The sequence below is a fragment of the Tachypleus tridentatus genome, chromosome 9, assembly GCF_004210375.1.
Source record: "Tachypleus tridentatus isolate NWPU-2018 chromosome 9, ASM421037v1, whole genome shotgun sequence".
Lineage (NCBI taxonomy): Eukaryota > Metazoa > Arthropoda > Merostomata > Xiphosura > Limulidae > Tachypleus > Tachypleus tridentatus.
This window is the reverse complement of record NC_134833.1, coordinates 30,785,734-30,810,244: the sequence shown is the minus strand read 5'-3', so window position 1 is coordinate 30,810,244 and position 24,511 is coordinate 30,785,734. Positions and strand designations below refer to the sequence as shown.

At 33.0% G+C, this 24,511-nt stretch overlaps 1 long non-coding RNA gene across 2 annotated transcripts in view; it reads left to right on the top strand.

Moving 5' to 3' along the window:
• Window positions 1–19,510: 19,510 nt before the first annotated feature.
• LOC143224974 (uncharacterized) overlaps window positions 19,511–24,511 on the top strand; it is a 31,362-nt gene continuing 26,361 nt past the window's right edge. The window contains exons 1-2 of one of the 2 annotated variants that reach the window (XR_013013555.1): window positions 19,513–19,650; window positions 21,458–21,498. This is a non-coding gene — a long non-coding RNA (uncharacterized LOC143224974). Of the gene's footprint in view, window positions 19,651–21,457; window positions 21,499–24,511 lie in introns of both variants that reach the window. The other variant, XR_013013554.1, reaches the window with a different exon arrangement.

Sequence of the window (24,511 nt, the reverse complement as noted above, 5' to 3'; positions counted from 1 at the left end):
TTCCAAATTCATCATTTTCGTAACAGCATTTCCTCGTCAGCACACATCCAACCCACAATTCAAGAAGCCATCATAATTTCATAACACTAACGAAGTCATCATTTCAAAGGACATTATTTGTTTATGCATCGTATGATGCACTTTTCTATGCAAATAACGGGGAGATAGATAAGTCGTCAAGCCAATATAAATTCGGAACACGACTAGTTCTTGTGTTTTAGCGAACGCTTTTAGAAAGGAAAACTCTATTCTAAATGAGATATACCAAAGTGTTCCTCTTTCGAAGTAAAATTCCAAATCTTGTATACACGAGTTCCACAAACTGAAAGTTTTGTACATTTCTAAATAAACAGTAATGACGAGTTAATTATGTTTTTTGAATAGGTAAAGTAAAGGTATAGACGCAGCTACAAGGGTTACATTGGTTTGACTCGCATTAAAATCGATGACTCAACGATATTTAAATGCAACTACAGATGCAAATATTACATATAAACTATATTCACCACCCAGAATAAATGCATCCGTATTTGAAGATGAACATATTTCTGTATGTAGCTATACACTACAGTGTTTTGGTATTCAAGTATATATACTCTGTGATACGACCACTTACAGCAAAATCCCGTATAATTAGGAATTATAAAGTTCGTATATACATAGCTGCATACCACAACGTTTTTATATATGTACAAACTGTAATGTCTGGTTATGTAGTTACAATGTTTTGGTTATGTAAATACCGAAAGGTTCATATATGTATGCACATCACAACGTTTTTATGTAGTTACAAACTGTAATGTCTAGTTATGTAGATACAAACAACTGATACTTTCCTGTAGTTTCTAATGTCCATATACAAGTTTCAACTAAACCCAGATATCTATGTGATATCAATTGATTCTATGGTTATGCAGTTAAATATTTGATAGTAACTGAATGACTTTATTTGACCTTTTTATGTGAAGCTTTCTTTTCATGTATCATGATTTCATAGATCACTTATGTTGATATTAATTAAAACGGTTCATCCTATTTCACCTTCGACTTGCTTGCAAGAAATAATAAAGTTTCACCCCTTATCACGAATTAAAGATGAAGCCTCCTAGTTTAAAGCGGAAGGGGAGGTTACTAACGTGAATGCGGCCTTTGCTTAGTTTTCTAAACTGTGTGCCGGGTCAGAAACATGTGTCAACATTACTAACAGAAAGCGCATTATTTTTAATTGTTGAGTACTTCGTGTGTGTTTTTCCCGACATTTTATGTTCGGAGGAAACATAAAACTTAATTTAATCGTGTTCAATACACACTGGCTGTAATAAGTCGCAAGTGTGGAGAAACACACACAATATGTCTAAAACTGTCAAACTTTTTTTTTTATTTTACTTTTGCCCGTCACCCTGCCATTAAGCGAACAAACTCGGCAGTTACGACCGTAGCACACGGCGAACAGACCTGTCCTTCTCAGTCTGAACCTTGTTTACCGGAAACAGCCGCGCTGTACCGCGCGCAAGGAACGGCAACGCCGGTTCCACGTTCAATATCTTTTTCTCTCCATACCTGTGACTTCGGCGTGCAATTAAGTTTGTGATAACTATGGCCGTTGACACATCGAACGTAGTAACACCTATCTACATGAAAGTATGTAAGAAATCAAAGTCGATAAATCATTCCTCAAGTAAGTTGTGTGGAACGAGGAACAGAGTGTGTGTACAGGTTTCTAAAGACATCGTAGAAATTAAAACTAATTAAAAACAGGATAAATCAGAACTGTACTAAGATATAATACATCAATACATTTTTTAAAAATATGTTTTGCGGTATTTGCCTTTGATATTATATGTATATACTTTTGATAAAGTTTAATATAGTGCACCCATATAAACAACAAATTGTCGCTGTTTAGATATGAAAGCCAAGTGAATACAACAATCTTCTCGTCTTGTGGATTATTAGATCCTAATAATATTAGATTGAGAGTTGTGAGTTAACAAAGGAACCAAACAATGTACTACTTACAACCCAGGACGAGACAACACAGTAAGAACCGTCAACAATAAGAATGAATCATATTATAACTCGACAATAACAAAACCAACCATTCGACGATAATAAAACAAAACAATGTGTTACTAATATCAGATAACGTGATAATTAATAAAAGATATTATTTTCAATGAAAACATAATAAACGATAAGAACTGATCCCAGAACCGACACTTCTGGCTACACAAGTGTACAACAAGTCTTCCCGCCAATTTTCACTTATACAGTCTTTCATTGTGAATATAATCACCATACTGTGCTACGATATGCTTGATACAAAGACCAAATTATTTATTTAGATTCGTTATGAAACAGTGATACAATACTATTAATAAAGTCAGTTGAGATACCTAAAGTTGTTTTATACTAGAACCAGCAGAGAGATATCAAAGAAACGTGACATGAACATCAGTGTTGAACATGAGTTAATAATAAAACAAAGGAAAACTAAACCACCTGCTGTTTTCATAAAGTTGAAGCAGTAAACAGACAGAAAAGGGTTAATAAAAGACAATAATAAAAAGAAACACTGTATTATTAATCTCGAATGAGAAAAAAAACAAGATAGCCATTCAAAGATAAGAAACAGTGTAACAGTTATGTATTTTAAAGATGGCTGGTATGGGTATTAAAACTTTAATTACAAAAAGTGGGTTTCTAATCATCATGAGTGTAACTATAACTTGCAAAGATGTAGAGAATACAACACAGTCACATAACCGTTAAACAATAATAACACGAAACAGTATTTTACTAATCTAAGAAGAGAAGATGCAATAACCTAAATGAAATAAAACTGTTCAAGAATGATAAGACGAACAAGTATTGTAAGAATATCCGAAGATAAAATGAACTAACAATTCAACAATAACGAAGCTAAAGAATATTTTACTGGTCTGGAAAGAGGTAAAATAATAACATAACCCTTCAATAATAATAAAACGAAATATTATTCTACAAATCTGGGATAAGCAAACAAGATAACCTGGAACAAAACCATTCAAGAATAGGAAAACGGAACAGTTTTACAGATCTGTAATATAAAAAAAAAACAGAGTCACTTAACGATAATAAAAACGAACAGTAGTTTAATAATCTGGGATAAAAAATGAAGGTTGTTTTGAATTTAGCGCAAAGCTACAAGATGACGATCTACATTAACCGTCCCTAATTTAGTGGTGTAAGATTAGAGAAAAGGCAGATAGTCATCACCACCCACCGCCAACTCTTGAGCTACATGAGGGCTATCTGCGCTAGCCGTCCCTAATTTAATGGTGTAAGATTAGAGAAAAGGCAGCTAGTCATCCCAACTACCGCCAACTCTTGAGCTACATGAGGACTATCTGCGCTAGCCGTCCCTAATTTAACGGTGTAAGATTAGAGAAATGGCAGCTAGTCATCACACCTACCGCCAACTCTTGAGCTAGTATTCTACCAACGAATAGTCGAATTGATGGTCACATTATAGTGCCTCCACGGTTGAAAGGCGCTAGTCATCCCAACTAAACTTTGAGCGTGTTCGGTTAGGAAACTAGTCATCACCACCCACCGCCAACTCTTGAGCTACATGAGGGCTATCTGCGCTAGCCGTCCCTTTTAGTGGTGTAAGATTAGAGAAAAGGCCAGTCGAACACCCTAACCACCTACCGCCAACTCTTGAGCTAGTATTCTACCAACGAATAGTCGAATTGATGGTCACATTATAGTGCCCATGCCGTAGAAAATAAGACAAAAACAAAATAATTTAACATTACATGATATATTTCTAGAGCAAGTGTAATAAAGGTATCAGTCATATACGATATCCCAGGGATATAACACCAAACTGGGTTTATCCTTGATTATACCTTCCTGTCATGTCACGTGTGGCAACAGTGACACAACCAAATAACATTCTCTGGCCACAGTTGGATTCATCACCTGACGACACATTCTGATTCAAGTATTACAACGTGTAATATTGCCTGCAAGAGACGGCTACGACAGTCCAAAATGCTAGTACGTCAGTGGCTTCCCGCTAGAGTAGAAATGGCCTTCCACCAGATCAACAGCTGCGTCTTTCTGTCGACTCTTCTCACGCAGAGGTCTCCCAATGAGAGCTGGTGCAGTGACGGATATCTTATTGCAGCTCGCAAGATAGAGGACAGCTAATTTTCAACCCCCTCATCTTCACTGTGTCGCAGAAAGGAAGCAGTCCTAACAGTAAAACCCAAGACAGACTGTAGGTTTGTGTAAAAGTGTAACGTTAACCAGAATCGACAAAGTTGTAATACGTTAACAACAAAAATGCATTTAATGTAGTTTATACACTACTCTGTTGATTACAGTGTCAGGTAAATTTAAATTTTCCATCAATTTCGAGTGGTCCCCCATCGCAAATCCAGGTTTTAGTCAACAATATAATGAATACTTGCAAACAGCTCACCAAAAATGACGGGACAAAGGCTATCACCCCACCCCACAGTATATTTTAACCTCACATTTCATTGCTAACTGAAATAAATAAACAACTTTGTAAAATCAAGCCCAACCAATAATGGAACAGAAAAATGCAGTAGAGGCAGTCAAAAGTTGATAAATTTTTTCTATACTAACCAAAATTAACATCATTCATGATATAAATTCGTAGCGTATTTACGGAATAATTATTAGCAAAAATCAATTATATTAACAAATTTTAATATGTAAAAAACTTTAGTTTTTGACAGCACTACATTTCAACAATAACATTTACGTCATGTTACTTAGCAAAAAAAGTATAACCTGATATTGTTGTTAGTCTATGGTTAGGTCGTTGGTTTTACTTCTCTCAACCTTGGTCCGGTATGACCAGGTGGATTAAGGCGTTCAACTTGTAATCTGAAGGCCGTGGGTTCGAATCCCGGTCGCAACAAACATGTTCGCCATATCAGCCGTGGGAGCGTTATAATGTTACGGTAAATCCCACTAGTCGTTGGTTAAAAGAGCAGCCTAAGAGTTGTCGGTCTAGTCTTACACCGCTAAATTAGGGACAGCTAGCGCAGATGACCCTCCTGTAGCTTTGCGCGAAATTCAAAACAAACTCTCAGCCTTTTGATAATAACGACAAATCTCGGTATAAAGTGCAGTTTAAAAGAAAATTATTTAAGGTATTATTTTAAAAATTAACAACAAAACGCTAACCAAAAAAAAAGGAAGACAAAAGGGTTATGACTGATGATTCATGTATCGACATATGAAAAAATAATAATTCTAGACATATCTAGGAAATTTCCAGTCCGGAATCAAAACATCATAAATATTACATACACTCCATCTGAATGGTATTAATATTACATACACTCCATCTGAATGGTATTTCTTTGGTTTTCTGACCCAAGCTCTACTGATGATACTTCAATAAGCAAAACTGCAGTTCGCAGCAGAGGGTATGGCTAACACTATGTAACACAAATTTTGTTCCTGGATAGTATGTGTTATTTCTTAATTGCTTATGTTGTAAAAGCACAGAAAATGTCCATTATTCCCTTCAAACTTTGCTTTTGTGACTTGAATAATGAAATTTAGAAATTAACCTATTTTCTACGTAAAAACGGGCAAATTTGCATATTTTCACTTACATAAGGTTTGAATGAAACAAGATATGAATCAAGATTTGCATGTATTTATACTAAAGTTATACAAAAATGTTTAGAAGTGAGTAGTTATTCGAGATTTGCGACTGTTATTGTAAATAACTTTCACGTATCAGCCCCCAAATATAGTCAGTCTCCCATCATGTTTTTGTTATACGCTCCCAAGTCACGAAAACAAAGTTTAGAGAAAAATAGGTCTTTTCCATTTACTTTAGGCATAAGCAATTTGGAAATAACACTTTCTGCCCAGGAACAAGAAAAAGTAAAAATGTTGTTACACAGTGTAATCAAAGTATGCACTAGGCCTCTACGTCACAGATTCTCTTTTCAATTTTACACACTCACATATACAACAAGACATGTATAAGAAATGTCCTTTTTGTAAAAAAAAAAAAAAAATGTTACTGTAGAACGTATATATATCTAAAGGCTAAATTGTTTTTTATATGTTTTGTTATAGGATGAAGTAACTGATCAAATCATTGTTAAATATGTACGTTTTATTGTTTTATTAAAGTGTAACTGAATATTTTATAGATTTAAATAGAAGCAACAAGCTGAATAGCGAATAATTTATATGTAAATTTCAAAATCTACAGTAGTGTCCTCGTAGAACACCAAAACTGGGGAGGATATGCTAATACTAAAAAAAAAAACAACTATCCCTTAACATAAAGCACCTGCATGGATGAGATCCAAAGTTCAACAAAGCACCTCATGTTATTCAAATCACGGGTTCTCAGAAGAGGGCAACATGACCAGAGGGGCTAATTTCTGGGAGTACCTTCACCTGCGTATACTTAATATTAATAAACTTTCATTGACATACATGATGTGTGTCAATATTAATATTAAGCATACGCAAAGGAGGGCCGCGAGGAGGTAAGTGCCATGATACCTTGTAAGTGTAGTGAATGTTGAAATAATAAGCCTAACGTAAAGACGTAGTGTGGGATCATCTAGCCTGGAACCAATGATAACAATGTTCTAATACATAACCTATGGATGTAATATGACTAATTCGAGGCTTGTTTGTTTGTTTGTTATGAATTTCGTGCAAAGCTACTCGAGGACTATCTGTGCTAGCTGTCCCTAATTTAGCAGTATAAGACTAGAGGGAAGGCAGCTAGTCATCACCACCCACCGCCAACTCTTGGGCTACTCTTTTACTAACGAATAGTGGGATTGACCGTAACATTATAATGCCCCCACGGCTGAAAGGGCGAGTATGTTTGGTGCGACCGGGATTCGAACCCGCGACCCTTGGATTACGAGTCGAACGCCTTAACACGCTTGGCCATGCTTGATTAAAATGTAGTTTATACACAGTAGTTTTACACTGGATACACAAAGTTATATTTGGTAAATATGTAGTTTATACCAGTATGTACACTGGCTATCTAATGGTATATTTGATAAAAATGTAGATCATACTAGATGTACACTAATATGCTTACCTATATATAAAGGTTTGTGGAAGAACTTTGTGTAGAACATCTATTTACTGGATTAAAAAAATATGTACAGGAGTCAGTTTTTATACAAGACACCTTTTCTAAACTTTAAAACAGATTTATGTCCACCAGGTGTACATATTTCATCTGTACAACAAATTTATATCCATCAGGTGTACAAGTTTCATCTGTACAACAAATTTATATCCATCAGGGGTACACGTTTCATTTGTACAACAAATTTATATCCACCAGGTGTACAAGTTTCATCTGTACAACAAATTTATATCCTTCAGGGGTAGACGTTCCATCTGTACAACAAATTTATATCCATCAGGTGTACACGTTTCATCTGTACAACAAATTTATATCCACCAGGTGTACAAGTTTCATCTGTACAACAAATTTATATCCATCAGTTGTACAGGTTTCATCTGTACAAAAAATTTATATCCATCAGGTGTACAAGTTTCATCTGTAGAAGAAATTTATATCCATCAGGGGTACACGTTCCATCTGTACAACAAATTTATATCCATCAGGTGTACACGTTTCATCTGTACAACAAATCTATATCCATCAGGTTACACATTCCATCACTACAACAAATTTATATCCATCAGGTGTACACATTTCATCTGTACAACACTTATATCCATCAGGGGTACACGTTCCATCTGTATAACCAATTTATATCCATCAGGTGTACACGTTTCATCTGTACAACAAATTTATATCCATCAGGTTACACGTTTCATCTGTACAAAAAATTTATATCCATCAGGTGTACACATTTCATCTGTACAACAAATTTATATCCATCAGGTTACACATTTCATCTGTACAAAAAATTTATATCCATCAGGTGTACACATTTCATCTGTACAACAAATTTATATCCATCAGGTGTACAAGTTTCATCTGTACAAAAAATTTATATCCATCAGGTGTACAAGTTTCATCTGTACAACAAATTTATATCCATCAGGTTACAGGTTTCATCTGTACAAAAAATTTATATCCATCAGGTGTACACATTTCATCTGTACAACAAATTTATATCCATCAGGTTACACATTTCATCTGTACAAAAAATTTATATCCATCAGGTGTACACATTTCATCTGTACAACAAATTTATATCCATCAGGTGTACAAGTTTCATCTGTACAAAAAATTTATATCCATCAGGTGTACACATTTCATCTGTACAACAAATTTATATCCATCAGGTGTACAAGTTTCATCTGTACAAGTTTAGGCTCATCCAATGTATAAGATTCATCTGAACAACAAGTTTAGGCTCATCCAATGTATAAGATTCATCTGCACAACACATTTGTTAAGAAAACAATGCAATGGATAAATTAAGAGGAATGGGGAATAAAGATCTACAACTAATTTGTTTTTATAACAATTTTAAGCCCATTATTTTTAAATACTTCTCTATCTTTTGGTGTTTAAACCGTAAAAATTAGGACACATTCAAAGCAGCAAATGACAATCAAGGATCGCTGTAATTATGTTTGTTAATAACATGTTTGGTTCCCCGCTAGTACAGTGGTATGTCCACGGATTTACAACGCTAAAATCAGCGGTTCGATTCCCTCGGTGGGCTCAGTAGATAGCCTGATGTGGCTTTGTTATAAGAAAGATACACACTAACGTGTTTGAAGTGATTCATTATTTTATATATTACAAAATAATCGTTGGTGAGAGTTAGTGTTATTTTAACATTCTCTTTACCCTTCATATGATTCATATATTTCGAGGAGAAAATATTTAAAAAGCCTAATTATTACTCAAGCACATACAACGGTTAGCATCACAGATAAATAGGCTTAATCTTTCCTGCATCCTACCCGTCTAAAGTTTTCACTCTAGCACTCGATGTGGTCCATTTTTGAAATGCAAAGTAAAATTTCTATTATTAACCATTTACAACAAACAATCTCAATCATTAAACCGAGTTACAAAATTTCGCTCTCGAACATTTTATTAGCAATTTTTGTTGTCACTTTTATATAACAATACGTTTAATATACCTACCATATCACATATAAACCCTTTTTATTACCCAAATATCAGACAGTGTGTGTGTGTGTATATATATATGTCGTTAGCATGATTTGTGTGCTTTTCTCTTGACTGTTTTACGTAAAGTGTTGAAAAATAACCTCATAATTATTTTTAATTAATTGTTATGAAGAGGTGAATTAAAATATAACCATGCTTATAGCAAATATGATCTACTTTAAAACTACTATTTAGTTACTGGATGACTAATAAAAGTCCGTGACAAATTATTTATTCGTTCATTGAGTACCAATATTGAACACGTGTTTGTAATTAAAAAAAAAACAACAACAACTTATTTTTCGGAGTCTTGCTGAGGCTCAGCGGTAAGTCTGAGGGATTACAACGTTAAAAATCGAATTTCAATATCCTGGGCGGGAAGAGAACAAACAAGCCATTGGTGATGACAAGAAACCCGCTTGAAGTAAAAATGTATTCTCAAGACATCTGGTATGGATGTCAGAACTTTTATTAAAATAAAGTACAGAACAACGTTTCGACCTTATTAGGTCATCTTCAGGTTAACAAATAAGCCGTTGCGTAGTTTTGCGCTTAACAACAAACAAAATGTATGCGTTACTAGTAACTAATGCCCAACCCTTAAAGATAATATTTTCAAGATTAGATATAGGTTGTACAAGAACGTATGAGTGAAAGTCAATAAAACTGTATTAATATATCAATCATATTATATCTGTGTTGTTATTAGCTAGTAATAATAAACAATTAGTGCTTGCTAATTTGTACATAAATTTAGATGGATGCATAGGTTACTTGTATTAACGTTGTAAAAGGTTGGTACCCCACCGACACAACTATGCAAAACTTTTTTTTTTTCTCCAAGTTAGGCATACTCAATGCTGTGTAACCTCGAAACCATGTTGTTTGGTAAATCAAAAGACGAGCTTGTCCATGTTCGAGACTTAAATTAAATCAGCTTTGAAATCCTTAGTTTGTATTTTATTTAGAAACTTTATAAATATATCTTTGTTTTTTTTAGAAACTGTGAACATATGGTTATAGGGGATTTTAAGAAGTTACGTGTGCAAAAAATAAGGTTATCTAATAATATGCACAATATGTCTACTATATCCAGCGCTGAAGAGACCTTTAGTCAATAACAGGGCTCATCAAGCCAGTTGGAACGTGACAAACACAGACAGTAGTGGTCAAGGTAGTATTTATATCAAAATTTCAACGAACAACAAATATTATGGTGTAAACCAGATTAAGAAAGATAATTATAATTATTAATTTTAAGTCTTCTACAAACTAGAAATATGGTAGGTGTTAGCAACACAATATTATTTAGTTAGTAATTTTAAACACCGAGTATTGACCATCATCACTTAACTTTACTACCATAGAAATCTATAATCAGTGTGCTAGTCTTGTTGATTGAGGTCAAAGGTCACGTGGTTGCTTTTATTAAAGGAATATAATAATAAACTGGTAAGATCAACGGCATAAATACTAATAATTATAATAAAAACTATTTGAAGGTAAATCCTGATATATTGTATAATAGAAATCCATCAAAACGAACTACGAATTTGTAACTCAAAATGCGTCAAATTCGCACATAGTAATACATCATTTCACATTATATTTGATATCAGAATATAGTTATTAATGAACAATTACAACTCATTACCTCTAAATGTTCGTTTAAGCTAAAATAAAGCATAATTAACTTTATTTCACAATGCTCCAAGTGGGAGAAAGAAACACCACACTAACAGTATCAGTTTATAATTCCAGACAACAGGTGTCTATTAATTATTTTTCTCTTCAAATCACTACTTCATTTGATATTATTTTCTAGGACACAAATCTTTCTGGCCTTACAGTCTTTGTTGTTTTTTGTTTGTTTTGTTTTCTGAGACGGCTGCTTTTCGTTTTTGCCGCTATTCATTCTTTGAACAGAACTAAATTACCTGTGTGTGTGTGTGTTTTCTTACAGCAAAGCCACGTCGGGCTATCTGCTTAGCCCACCGAGGGGAATCGAACCCCTGATTTTGCATTGTAAATCCGAAGACATACCGCTGTACTAGCGGGGGGCTTAAATTACCTACCTGTACAGTTAGACTTTGGAAAACATTAAACACAGTTTCACAAAGTATTTTCCATCGAGTCAGTAGTTTTCTTTTAAAATGTAAGTATTCTACATAACTGATTCATTCATCATGAAATTAGTTTTAAATTCACATGAACTTTATCAAAAAGCGAACATTTTTTAAATTACACAGTTTACTCAATGAAATCGCGATTTTTAAAACCAAGCCTATATGTTATTATTTATAAGTTATTTTACCCATCTCTGTTTCTAGTTTTAATTTAAGAACTAATACGAAGTTCATGCCTATCCATGTTCAAGAAGTGTTTGAATTCTAGTAATTTTATAAATTACATCTTTAAACAGGAAGTACAAAATTACTATTTCTCACTAGACGTTCTTAACTTCTCACGTGTAATTAATAAATACCTTTCCTGTATATTCTACAATTATACCCCCTTTATAGAAATATATATATATATACATAAAACATTATATAAAAAAAATCCATATCTGTGTGCGTAGGTATATATATACATATTTACATTGATATGAGTATGATCCACAAAACCCAACCTAAGACATACAACATTTCTACATTAGACTTGCTTTTAAAACAGGTAACAAGAAACTATATTAGCCTTTCCAGTTACTACTAAGATAATTCATTTTAAAACAGGTAACAAGAAACTATATCAGCCTTTCCAGTTACTACTAAGATGATTCATTTTAAAACAGGTAACAAGAAACTATATCAGCCTTTCCGGTTACTACTAAGATGATTCATTTTAAAACAGGTAACAAGAAACTATATCAGCCTTTCCGGTTACTACTAAGATGATTCATTTTAAAACAGGTAACAAGAAACTATATCAGCCTTTCCAGTTACTACTAAGATGATTCATTTTAAAACAGGTAACAAGAAACTATATCAGCCTTTCCGGTTACTACTAAGATGATTCATTTTAAAACAGGTAACAAGAAACTATATCAGCCTTTCCGGTTACTACTAAGATGATTCATTTTAAAACAGGTACCAAGAAACTATATCAGCCTTTCCGGTTACTACTAAGATGATTCATTTTAAAACAGGTAACAAGAAACTATATCAGCCTTTCCGGTTACTGCTAAGATGATTCATTTTAAAACAGGTAACAAGAAACTATATCAGCCTTTCCGGTTACTACTAAGATGATTCATTTTAAAACAGGTACCAAGAAACTATATCAGCCTTTCCAGTTACTACTAAGATGATTCATTTTAAAACAGGTAACAAGAAACTATATCAGCCTTTCCGGTTACTACTAAGATGATTCATTTTAAAACAGGTAACAAGAAACTATATCAGCCTTTCCAGTTACTACTAAGATGATTCATTTTAAAACAGGTAACAAGAAACTATATCAGCCTTTCCGGTTACTACTAAGATGATTCATTTTAAAACAGGTAACAAGAAACTATATCAGCCTTTCGGTTACTACTAAGATGATTCATTTTAAAACAGGTACCAAGAAACTATATCAGCCTTTCCAGTTACTACTAAGATGATTCATTTTAAAACAGGTAACAAGAAACTATATTAGCCTTTCCAGTTACTACTAAGATGATTCATTTTAAAACAGGTAACAAGAAACTATATCAGCCTTTCCAGTTACTACTAAGATGATTCATTTTAAAACAGGTAACAAGAAACTATATTAGCCTTTCCGGTTACTACTAAGATGATTCATTTTAAAACAGGTAACAAGAAACTATATCAGCCTTTCCGGTTACTACTAAGATGATTCATTTTAAAACAGGTAACAAGAAACTATATCAGCCTTTCTGGTTACTACTAAGATGATTAATGTTTTTCCAATATTTCATGCTACATTTATATGGAAAATAAAATTAATTAAATACATTAAAAACACAAGGAAGACCTCAAGAAAATCTGGTAATAAACTGAGACGCTTACGTTCAGTTAATATTATTATTATGATTTATATAAAGAGGGTTAATAATCATTATTTAATAATTACTCGCTTCACTTGCGCCATCTTTATGCACCGTTTTGATTGTGGACAAATTTATAGTTGTATAGATAAAAGTTTCAACGTATTCTGTACAACCGTTTCTTTGGTATAACATACTTGCATCACTTAGGTAACACATACAACATTTTGTTCGATTTATCACATAAAAAACTAAATTAAGACGTATCTTTAACATCAAAGCCGTCACGAAACCTCTCACTATATGACGTATCTGTTACAAAAAAAAAGTCAGTTTTTCTTTCCGATTTAAAAATTTGGTTCATGTCCTGGAAAATAATAATACTGACACATGTAGCTACTAAACTGTGTTTAATTAAAAATACTTCGAGTAGTAAACATTTTCTTTCGAAGACGTTACGCAAGACTTGTTTTATCTGTGCTCAAAATCGTAAAATATTTTACAATGATTCAAGTTTTTTCGTATTCCATACATCATACCTAATATAGTTGATAACTTTTAATATGCACTTTAAATTTATAAGTACGTATTTTTTGTGTTTCGTAGCATCACTGAACAAATAACTTAAAGAAATACTATATTCTCCACCATTTTAGGTTACTTGCAGTTTTCGCTGTGACTCCACTGCATAAGGATCTTTAAATTATTCTACAAGCAAAATCTTTAACCCTAAACGCCACCTGCAATTTCAAAGTAATAACCCTTACTCAAGAACACAAAAGTAAAAAAAAAAAAAAACTAGTAATTTAAGTATTCATTGGCGTACAGAAAAACCAACATACACAAAAATATACCAGATTATTTGTCTCAACAAATCATTCTATTGCCCAAAATGAAACCCGTGTAAACAATAAACTTATGTTAAAATAAACAATCAGAACCGGCCAGTGTATACTTTTATTTTAGCCAAGTCCTGCGAAAATGTATGTCTATTGAAAGTAAAGCATTATTGCTGGAATATGTAGAGACCAAGAAAACTACGGTGGAAACATATTTTACAGGCTTCTAAAGACTTTTTAAATTATTAGTGGTTTGTCTGCTTGTTCGTAGTCAAGCACAAAGTTATACAATGGGCTGGCTATCTGTGCTCCACCGCCACGGGTATCGAAACAAACAAAAATGTTATACAGTAAAATCAAAAGTAAAAATATTATTTTTTATCATTTTGAAGGGTCCACCAAAGTCTCCATTTAACCCTCAAATTATCGACTTGTTTTGTTTTATGACAGTCACAACCAGTATCAAATAATTAAATGTTCTGTCTACTATGACACTTAGTGCCAACACGTGTATAAAAACTCGGGATAAAATAACTTATTATCTATATAAAAACACAGGAACCCCAGTAGTTAGGGTTAGCGGTGATATTGGTGGTGGTGTGTATGTGTGTTTTTTATAGCAAAGCCAAGTTTTGTGTGTGACCTCTCACCTTATTTTGAACATTTGAATTACAAAGGTAATGAGCCTATGAACAAGTTGGCTCACAGACAGTTTACAAAAATGAGCTTTAAAATCCGGTAACGGGATCGGTCCTCATTAGTATTAATTTGGTTAAATATGTTTTAGTCCTCCGTGAAGGTATTTATTTTCTTGTAAAATAAAAACTCGAGCGTACGAATTTTCTTCGAGGGAGTGTTCCTTTCACTATTCTAAAGCTTGTACGTGAGCAGACACGTTAATTCTGTATATCAATTATCCATTGTTTTCTATATATATTTATGTAGCGTTCATTCAGTCTTCATTTTTAATTTAATTTTAGGGCATTCGACTCACAATCTTCTGGGCACGGATTCGAATCTCGTCACCGAACATATGGACGTTATAATGTTACAGTCAATTTCACTTTTCGTTGGTAAATGATCAGTGTAACAATTGACGGTGGGTGGTGTTAACTAGCCCTTTCTCTAGTCTATCACTTCTAAATTGACGACAAGGGTCGCAGATAGCCCTCGAGTAACTAGCTTCGACCCATCAAGAGATATTCAACGATTTGATTTGGGCGACCCATCAAGACGACTTAACTCAGCGAATATTGTTTTTCGGAAATATTATGTACTCTAGGCTGTATAGAGGTAAGTGAATCTGTTACCACTCTAGATTCCAACCCTCCCAAGCCAAAAATAAGCATTTATTGTAATGTACGCCTATAACTAGAAATATTTCTATGAGAAAACGAATAAGACACTTTGTGTCAACACATGACTGTTCTTTAGAGATGAATATCTTTTCCGCGTGAGGCGATACTTTTTATAGCTTTAAGGTAAAAAAAAAAAGACTTATTGAGCAGAAAATGGAAAACTTTACATGACCTCAACGAATGACAGACATTTGTTAACAGTTACACTAAGTTTACTTTGAAGGCCATAGTTAGCTCCATACGAGTCTGTAGTAATATGGGCTGAGTACTTGAACTTTATCAAGAACGTTGAAACGCGTTCGTATCTGTTTGCTCGTGATAACCAGTCAAATATATGAAACCTCGAGGCCGAAGGTATTTCTTCGTAACGGCGTTTGAAGCCATAGGCGGTGCCACATGCTTTAATTTCCTTCTTCTGAGTTGTTTAGCAGTGCCTTTTCAATTTACTAGGTTGCGTCCGAGGGCCTTAGCAGCTGAATTTGTTCGAAATCTAATATCCATGTCCAAGATGCACGTTTAAAAACCACGTAGGCGCCTCTCACTTAGCAACTGGCGCAAAGGCAAGGAATAAGTGCTGCAAGCTTTCCATTTTTCTCGCCAGGACAGCGTTCGAGCGAGCGCTCAAAATTCGTCAACTTTCCCGGCAGCCCCGAAGAACTATAAAATAAAATTTGGTATCAACTGTCAACTGGCGCAGTTAGATCACATAGTGTGTATATACCTGCCTCGGTAGTCAATCAAATATACTTCTGCAGTTATTAGAAAATAGGTTCAAGATTAGTAGTTTTTTTTGTTTACGCTATATTTTAATGTCAATGGCGTCAACGAGACAAGTGAGAATAGATTCTTAAAAGTATTGTGAAAAACAAAATCGTAGCAATTTGTATAATACTCGGTTATCATGGCTTGCGACTTTCTCACCCAAATATTTTTTAGCTTTTATTACACAGTAGCTGTTCCAAAACGTAAAACTGGAAGAAGGAATTACGGGGAAAAATATACATAACAGATTATTGATTAACTTGTATTATTACCATAACCTCTATACACTAATGTATTTATTTTTTTCTAAAACTAACTGACACTGCTCATAAAAATATGATTTAAAATAAAATTAAGCGCCTTTGGCTGATAACATATGGATAGAGGTCTCTGATATTCAAATTTTGAAAATTTGGTGAAAATAGAAAGTAAGACAAACTTTCTACATTGCTCGATTGTTGAGTTTATTCTACAATGATGGATGTCTCGTAGTACACCAACCGCTCAGCGATATATATGCGGACTTCCAACGCTAAAAACCGGGTTTCGATACTCATCATGGGCAGAGTACGGATAGCCTATTGTGTAGCTTTGTGCTTAATTCAAAACAACATCTATGTCTAGTAAATTAGTTTTCGTGACAAAATTAAGAATATTAACTTTAAAAGTTATTTTTTTAATTAAAAATACAGACGTTTATTTATTGTAACATGTATTGCGTATGGTGTCATCCAACAAGTTTGAATACCTTCTTCAGTCTCACTGACAAAAACAAAACACGCCACAAAAACGTGTTTTTTAAATGTTTCTTTCATATTTTTATTTTCATGTATATTTTTAAGTATACTATTGAGTCGATGTTTGAGGAAAACGATTGTTTTCAAGGATAAACAAAATATCCCGATTCTAATAACTTGTGAACGAAGAAACATATCTTCGGACTATTACGTATAAAAGCAACAAAGCATATATGAAACTGCGAACACACGATATTTGTTTGTTTAAAATATATTGATCAAAAATTGTGTTGGTAAACAAAAGCATTAATCACTGGATTTTTGAAACTGGTAAATCGCCTTTGTTTTATTATTAAAAACACAAAAATAACAGACACGATATCTGTTCTACTTAACGAACAGTGTGACTGTTCAAACAAAAACGTACGATACGTACACGTACAAAAGCTCCTAAGTTTAAAAATTCTAATATTACCAACTGCAACGTAACCACTAGGCCATACAATATGTTTTACAAGAATAAAAGTGTCACGTATCTGCGATTTCTGAAACTTTAAAAAAAAAGAAGCTGAAAACGAAATGCAATATTACGGGTAACTCAAACTTTGTTCCATGTCTAGTAATGAACAGAATATACACAGTTTTCTATATGAATATATCAGTTTCTGCGTTACTCTGACAAAAATAGTAATGAAAACTTCTGAATATTTTACTTAAAAATTCCAGGCATACATTAAAACATAAAAAAATGCACGTCGCTAATTTACTTAATAGCAAACAAAAGCGAAAATATGGAATGCTTAAATAGGCAACAATAATAGCAAAAAAAATCCACTAACAAAATAATTCAAACAGCTAATTATAATAATTTGGACATGCTAAACTCGAGATTTTTATGTTACCGTCAACCTTAGCCTGGCTGTTGATTAGGTATGTAAACTGTTCGACGTCATTTATATGTTACCCTTTCCTCTTGTGAACGCTAAGGCATACATAAAGTATTTTTACATATAGTTTATCCTTATTTGAAAAGAGAATAGTCACACGCACGCACACACACAAACTATTTATAACAGGTCAGCAAATAATTTTTAAAAATTCTGCGATGTTCACTTTACGTTCCTGAAATTTATGTCAAACAATGAGTTTGTTAGGCCTAAATATCAAAATATGAAGTATATATATATTTCTCGAACAAAAATATTCACAAAAAATAAGTAAAAAACAGAAATAAACGTCATAAAAGATAAAGTTTTCATAAATATTTTAAGCTTACATTTCGTTTGTCCAAATGGATTTCAAAAACAAATGATGGTTTTTAACACTTTTTGTAATAAAGCATACATTTCGAAGCATTTATATCGAGACATAATTAAAGAAATGTATTCTAAAAACTACATTATCGTCCACATGGCTGCACCAAATATCTACGTTGTTTTTCTAAACAAATATGCCTGAAATATTTAAGATATTTTCGAAGATGTGGCTGTTGTCAATTGTGATAATCTGTTCTTAAGAAGATAGTTGTGTGTTCCAGAAAAAGGTGTTTCAACATGCCGAAACCCCTAACAAAATGATCATGTTTTCTTATTATTGATGTTCACATTAGAATGAGCAACGTTTTGTCGAACATGACTGATACTGGCAACACGCTTTTTGGTTATATAATATGTCGAAAATAACCTTGAGTATTATATTATACTGAAAACATAACTCAATTTGTTTTTTTTCCTATTAATATTATTTGAAAGAATTTCTAAGTAATATAATAAAGAGAAGCACACAACTTTTTTTTATTAAAAAATTGAAGGGAAGTAATTATGGACTTTAAGAAAAAAAACACTAAAAGTCCCTGTTTGAATTCAGGGTAGTGGGTTTTGTACTTAGATTTTATTGTCTTTAAAGTTTGTTTTTATTTACCAATTCAATTATTGCAACAACATGTGTAATTATAAAATGTTGAAATTAAGTGAAACTCTTTTATATTTTTTTATGAAAATGTTTATTCTAATTAGTTTTTACATGAAATTTTATCCTAATAATAATGTATACAATGTTTAATACAGTTAACACCCCAAAAGTCTTTTAATTAACTGGTACTTACCAAGTTCAGGATGGTTCTTTAGACTCAACGTTTTAAAATTATTCATTGAACTATCCTTTCTTGAAGAAACAATTGAAAAAGGTTTTTTCTTCACGGTCAGTTCGTCATTCTAACCCGGAACTTGACCAACTCAACATGATTTTCGAACTGTTATCTTTTGCAACACTCAGTCAAAAAGTGGTCTCCAAACACGAGTTCCATTAATATGTTATTGTTCACTTATTTTTTTTGGTTTCGTTAGCATCAAATAACATCTGTAGTTGCATATGATTCTTGTATTATACTCATGTCGAAGGTCATACTGTGTAATTTTGATACTTCCAACTTAATAGAAACACAGCCATTTTGGCGAGTTGGCAGTTAGCCAAGTGTATGTCTTGAAAACGTAAATGTGCAAGTGAGGCCGCTTTCGGGTATTTATGGCAGCCAATCAAGTTCGGTCTATTCCCGCGCCTCATCCGCAACACTGCGAACTCCCAACGTAAGCTACAATATATATGGTGCCACGGTTTTGAAGCTTTCGAATCATGGCAGGTACTGTTCGGAAAGTGAGCTTTCTACTAGCATCATGTAAAACAGTCTATTATACAAAATAAACAACATTTTGTTATAAGTTATTATTTATTTTGTTGGACTGTGGTTTCTCGATTTGGTTACATGAACTAAAAGGTAAGTTATTAATATGAAAAAACTACGTTAACTAGTTAAAATCATGATTGCTGTCTGAAAGTTAAGTATCGAGGAAAAAATGGTTTTATTTATAAGCCAGTTTAGTCAAAATGTGTGCATAAACTGAGTACTTACAACATTACGTTTTCGTGACAGTGACACTAAATAATTTGGTTAATTCGAATGACATGACTGATAATAATGCACGTAGTCATCAAGACCTAGTTTCCTGAGTTACCAAGTTTAACAGAATTGTGATATATATATTTTTATATAAGACTCTTTACATATCTCTTTCCGTCTCAATCATTTACGTACGGTAGACGACTGCATGTCTTAGACCAGAGCAGCTCGTTTAAATAGTAACCTATTTGTTGTATTATATTCACTACTAGTAGTTGTAAAATGTGTGAAAATTTCCCAAAAGTTTTAGAACTGTGGTATTTGAAGTAGAACAAAGGACTGTCGAATTTGTATTTGAAAAGTTTTAAAAACTTTTCTTGTAAACAACATTTTTGATATTTGCACCTTCGGGTGCATAATATTTCCTTACTGAGTGATTGATTGGCCATACCATGAACAGAGAGAGCTGCGTAGATCTGACCGTCAGCAAATATTGGCTCATCCAAGTGCGACAGACATTCAATATGTTATTAAATTACACTACGTAATATAGACGGGTTATATGATTTTCAAAAAACAAAACTGCTTCGTGTGCAGTTAGAAATTTAAAAGTCTATTTTGTTTTAGAATTTTGACAGTTCCTAAGAAATTTTTTTTTACATTGGTTATTCATTGTTTCAATACTATGTGTTCGATAGTTAATTTCATACATATTATAGACATTGCTAAATTTCATTTTAGCTAATGGCGTATAATATAATATAACTCATCTAGTGAAACCAAAATACGCTTTGGGCTAGGTGGAGGCATATTGATCAGTGTTGGGGTGTTTCACCTGAATGGTAATTATTCATTTTTCAAGTAAATCGTGAAGATAGGATGGAATGCCAAGCTAAGACTAAGTAGTTAAACATCAATCAATTTATTATTAAACAGAAATCTCTCCTACCTATATATAAAAAAAATAATGTAACTATAAGTACAAGAATTTTATGGCAATTTTTTATAAGTTTCATGTTTTAGAGGAGGTCAGTATAAACTCGTAATTTATTGTATTGATTAACAGATGTTAAACCTTCATTCGACGAAACGTTAATGTTTATTGAATAAAAATCCATTAAATATGGTTTCTGAACTCGCCCGTAGAAACTGGTTTGATCTTGCCGTATGACAAGCTGCGTTAAGCGGAGCGCTTGCCCCGACCACAGTTGTCTTTCAGTTCGTACGACGGCCAGCTTTTGCGCGTGTCAGAGTAGTTTTTCTGTATGTTCGTATATTTATTTGTTGTGTGCGCTTTTCAAGGACGGCTTCGCACGTTTCAGGAAACTGGGTATATACAGTTTTTCTTTTAGTTTTTTTTCAAGAAAAGAAAGAAAAAAAATACAATTTAAAACTGAATTAGTGATGCAAGGACGTTTTCATTAACGTGTATACCTTAAAGTTCTTAAAAGACAAGTAACTGACGAGTGAAAAAGTTGATAGGTGCTACTAGTTTCTATGTAACTTTTTTTTTTCTACTCTTTAACTGGGATTTTTAATTGAAGTAATTTTGCCTTAATAGTTAATAATGGAATTTGTTCAACACTTGTGACAATGTCAGTATAATATTATCAATAAAAATGTAATACAATTATTATTTGAAATATAAAATACATTTATGTTTTTTTTGTTTTTTTTTCTGTAGTCATAAAAGATATCGGAAGTATTAACCGATGTTTTGATATGGTAAATATATAACATCACCTTGCGCTATTGTTGTTTATCTAGGCTTTTTGTTTGGCATACTTGTTTTGTTCCTATTTTGCTACAAGCACCGTATTTCAAATTAGTATTTGCACTTTCGGTTGTTCTAAGATTTCCATTGCAGAGTTCGATGTTCAGTTTGCAGTAGTTAATTACTAACGGAAAATTGTATTACGTCTTAAATGTTATTCAGGGCAACGATTCTCAATTTTTTCCGTCCGTGTATTGCTTCAGCTGGGGAAAAGACCCTACAGACCACCTAACGGTGCTAACCCATCAGCTTTCGTTTGTTGCCGCGAAAAAACAGACAAACTAATCAGTGACTTGCATTTTGGACCAACCCTCGCAAACCACACTTTGAGATCACTGATTTATGGCTTTTACTGTTTCACATTTCAACATATTTCTCTAACAGAGTTTTATTGCGATGTAAACACATCCATTAAATATTGACCATATGTTTAAGCTGTTTACACAGGTAAGTTTATGGATTGGAATTAATCTCTCTCTCTTCCTAGACTTGTAGCCCTTCTTGTACTCACAGTAACACAAAATATTACACAACACACTGGTGTGTTGCCTTCTCCAAAATAGGAGGGAGGCTTACGGTAATTGCTAAGTTATAAAATAAGTTGACCATATGATATTTTTGACGATTTAAACTGCCTACAACATAAAACCAACAGTTAGTTCACTCGAAAAGGTATCATACTATGTAAACCTTAAACAATTCAAGTTCCTAAACTTATGTGATAGCAGAGGACACTTCAACTCGCAGGAACTGGATTACACTCACAAAGAATTCGTAGGCAGTTTAAATCGTTTAAAACATCATGATGCTTTGCTTAAATTAACATATTTCTCCTAATTAGTATTTTTCGTTGTTGGAAAACTGTTTCTAGTATTAAATAAAAAATAATAAGGAATGTATTAAACGCTTTGCATCGGTGTTATTAAAAATAAATAAATAAATTTGTCTTTGTTTAAAACCGCGTTGTCCCCTGCACGTTTACTTAGAATACTGAATTGTCTGTCGCTCTTGCAAATATGAATAATTACTATATTTCTGCCAGGCTGTCGTCCTTTCGCTAGGCTAAGTCTATCAAAAGCCTCGTTTTGTATGCTTGCTGCCTTGTGTCTCGCTGCTGAAGACGTCCTGATGTAGCGCCGACGTCATCGCTGTTAAGCCGGGAACCGTGCTTTGATAATAGGTCTTTTCCGATAATCATCCTGGGATATAATAGTATTAATATACAGTTTCAGTAAGCTTGTAGGTTTACCTTTTCGTCAACGTGTGATTCAGACATGGGTTATGGTGCTTTTTTTATCTTTCGTAATATATTTACCAAGGTTCCCCTTTGAGAGAAGAAACTGACAAAATATGATTTATCTGTTAACACTTTTTCTTCAACATTTGTTCTTAGGTTTAACTATTGTGAGGTTATTGTCTCATCTACTTTGTGCATATATTGAAAAGATCGTAGTTGTAGAGAAATAACGAACAAATATTTTCCTTAGTTTTACTTTGACCATATATATATATTTCTTTCTAAACGTATTGCTATGACAAATAAAACTACACATGTTGCTCAGTTTTGTAGAAATATTTGTAAGATGTTTTATTTCTGCTATGCCTATTTTCATTATATTCTGATTACACTTACATGAATGTAAACAAACTGGCTTAGTAGGTTAAAAATACCTAATACATCGAAACACAAAACGAATAATTAAAAGCTGTAATTAATTTATTTTTCTCAAACGTGTGTGTGTCACATATATATAGGTTCAATACCAAGAACATTTATATATATTTATGTTTATTCGTCAACATTTTGCATCCTTACAGCAGACGTCTTAATGTGATTTATTTTTTTCACAGCCAACAAAATCGCTTGTCAACTGTAATGTATGTTAGTATGTCTTTTGGCATTTCCTCCTCAATAAATCCTGGTATTTGAAAAGATTTTTAAGAGTGGTTCACCAGTGCTCAATAGATCAGTTGATGTTGAGGTGTTGAAAAATCTTCTAGTTTCTTTGTAATAGGAAGGTTAATGTTTTTACCGTTTTATGTTCATTTTTAAAGGTATAACATTTAGTATTAGTTTAAGTGCAGTGTTTCCGAAACGCTGCAAAACAGAAAGAAAACTAAATTTTCAGACGTGACAAGCACGACGTTAGAACGTTTCATTGTTGCTAGAACGTATCGTTGTTGCATGAGTTGTGATTTGGGATGATGGAAGTTTGAGCAAATAAATCGTTCAAAGATAAACGCGTAATTCAAAAGCTCTTATAATTGGCAAACGAACTCGTGTATGACTTAAAGAGCCTTCGCTTTCTGTTGAGTTACCTAACTGAATCTGTCTCTTTCTCCATCTGTAGATATGGTATTTTAGATTTTTCAAACAAAGTTTTGATTGAGAATTTTTTAAAAATATATTTGTTACATTGCTAGTAATAATTTGGAATTACGTCATTTTACTTCAGTATTGTTTTACAAGAAGAACAAAGATGTGTGAAAGGGCACAACGATTTTATCACAGTAAGTTTACCGGTAAATATTGTAATTATCAACATTTGTTTTTCGTCAGTTAGGTGATGTAAACGTTTTGTCATGTTCACTTTGGAAATGCAAAAATAAAAGTCAACACCGTACTTACCTGAATTGTACCATTTTAGAGAAATATATCAGGCTGGTTTGAACGTATTTTGTATTGGTTTTTTTTTAAAAAAAAGTGTGACACAAAACAACCAAATACTACCCAAAAGACGTAGTTAAAATGATGTCGTTTTTATTTCAATTTTAACAAATACAGCCTTGGAAATTATTGTTCAGAAACTTCATTGGTCTTATTGAAAACGTCTATGTTTTTGTCTGTTGCAATACTCGTGTTAAGAAGTGATTGAAATAACTTTGTAAAACAACTCGTTTTTCAATGTGAATTACGTGGAAAACTCCGCCAGCAATTAGTGATACTTTTCGGGTTTTTTTATT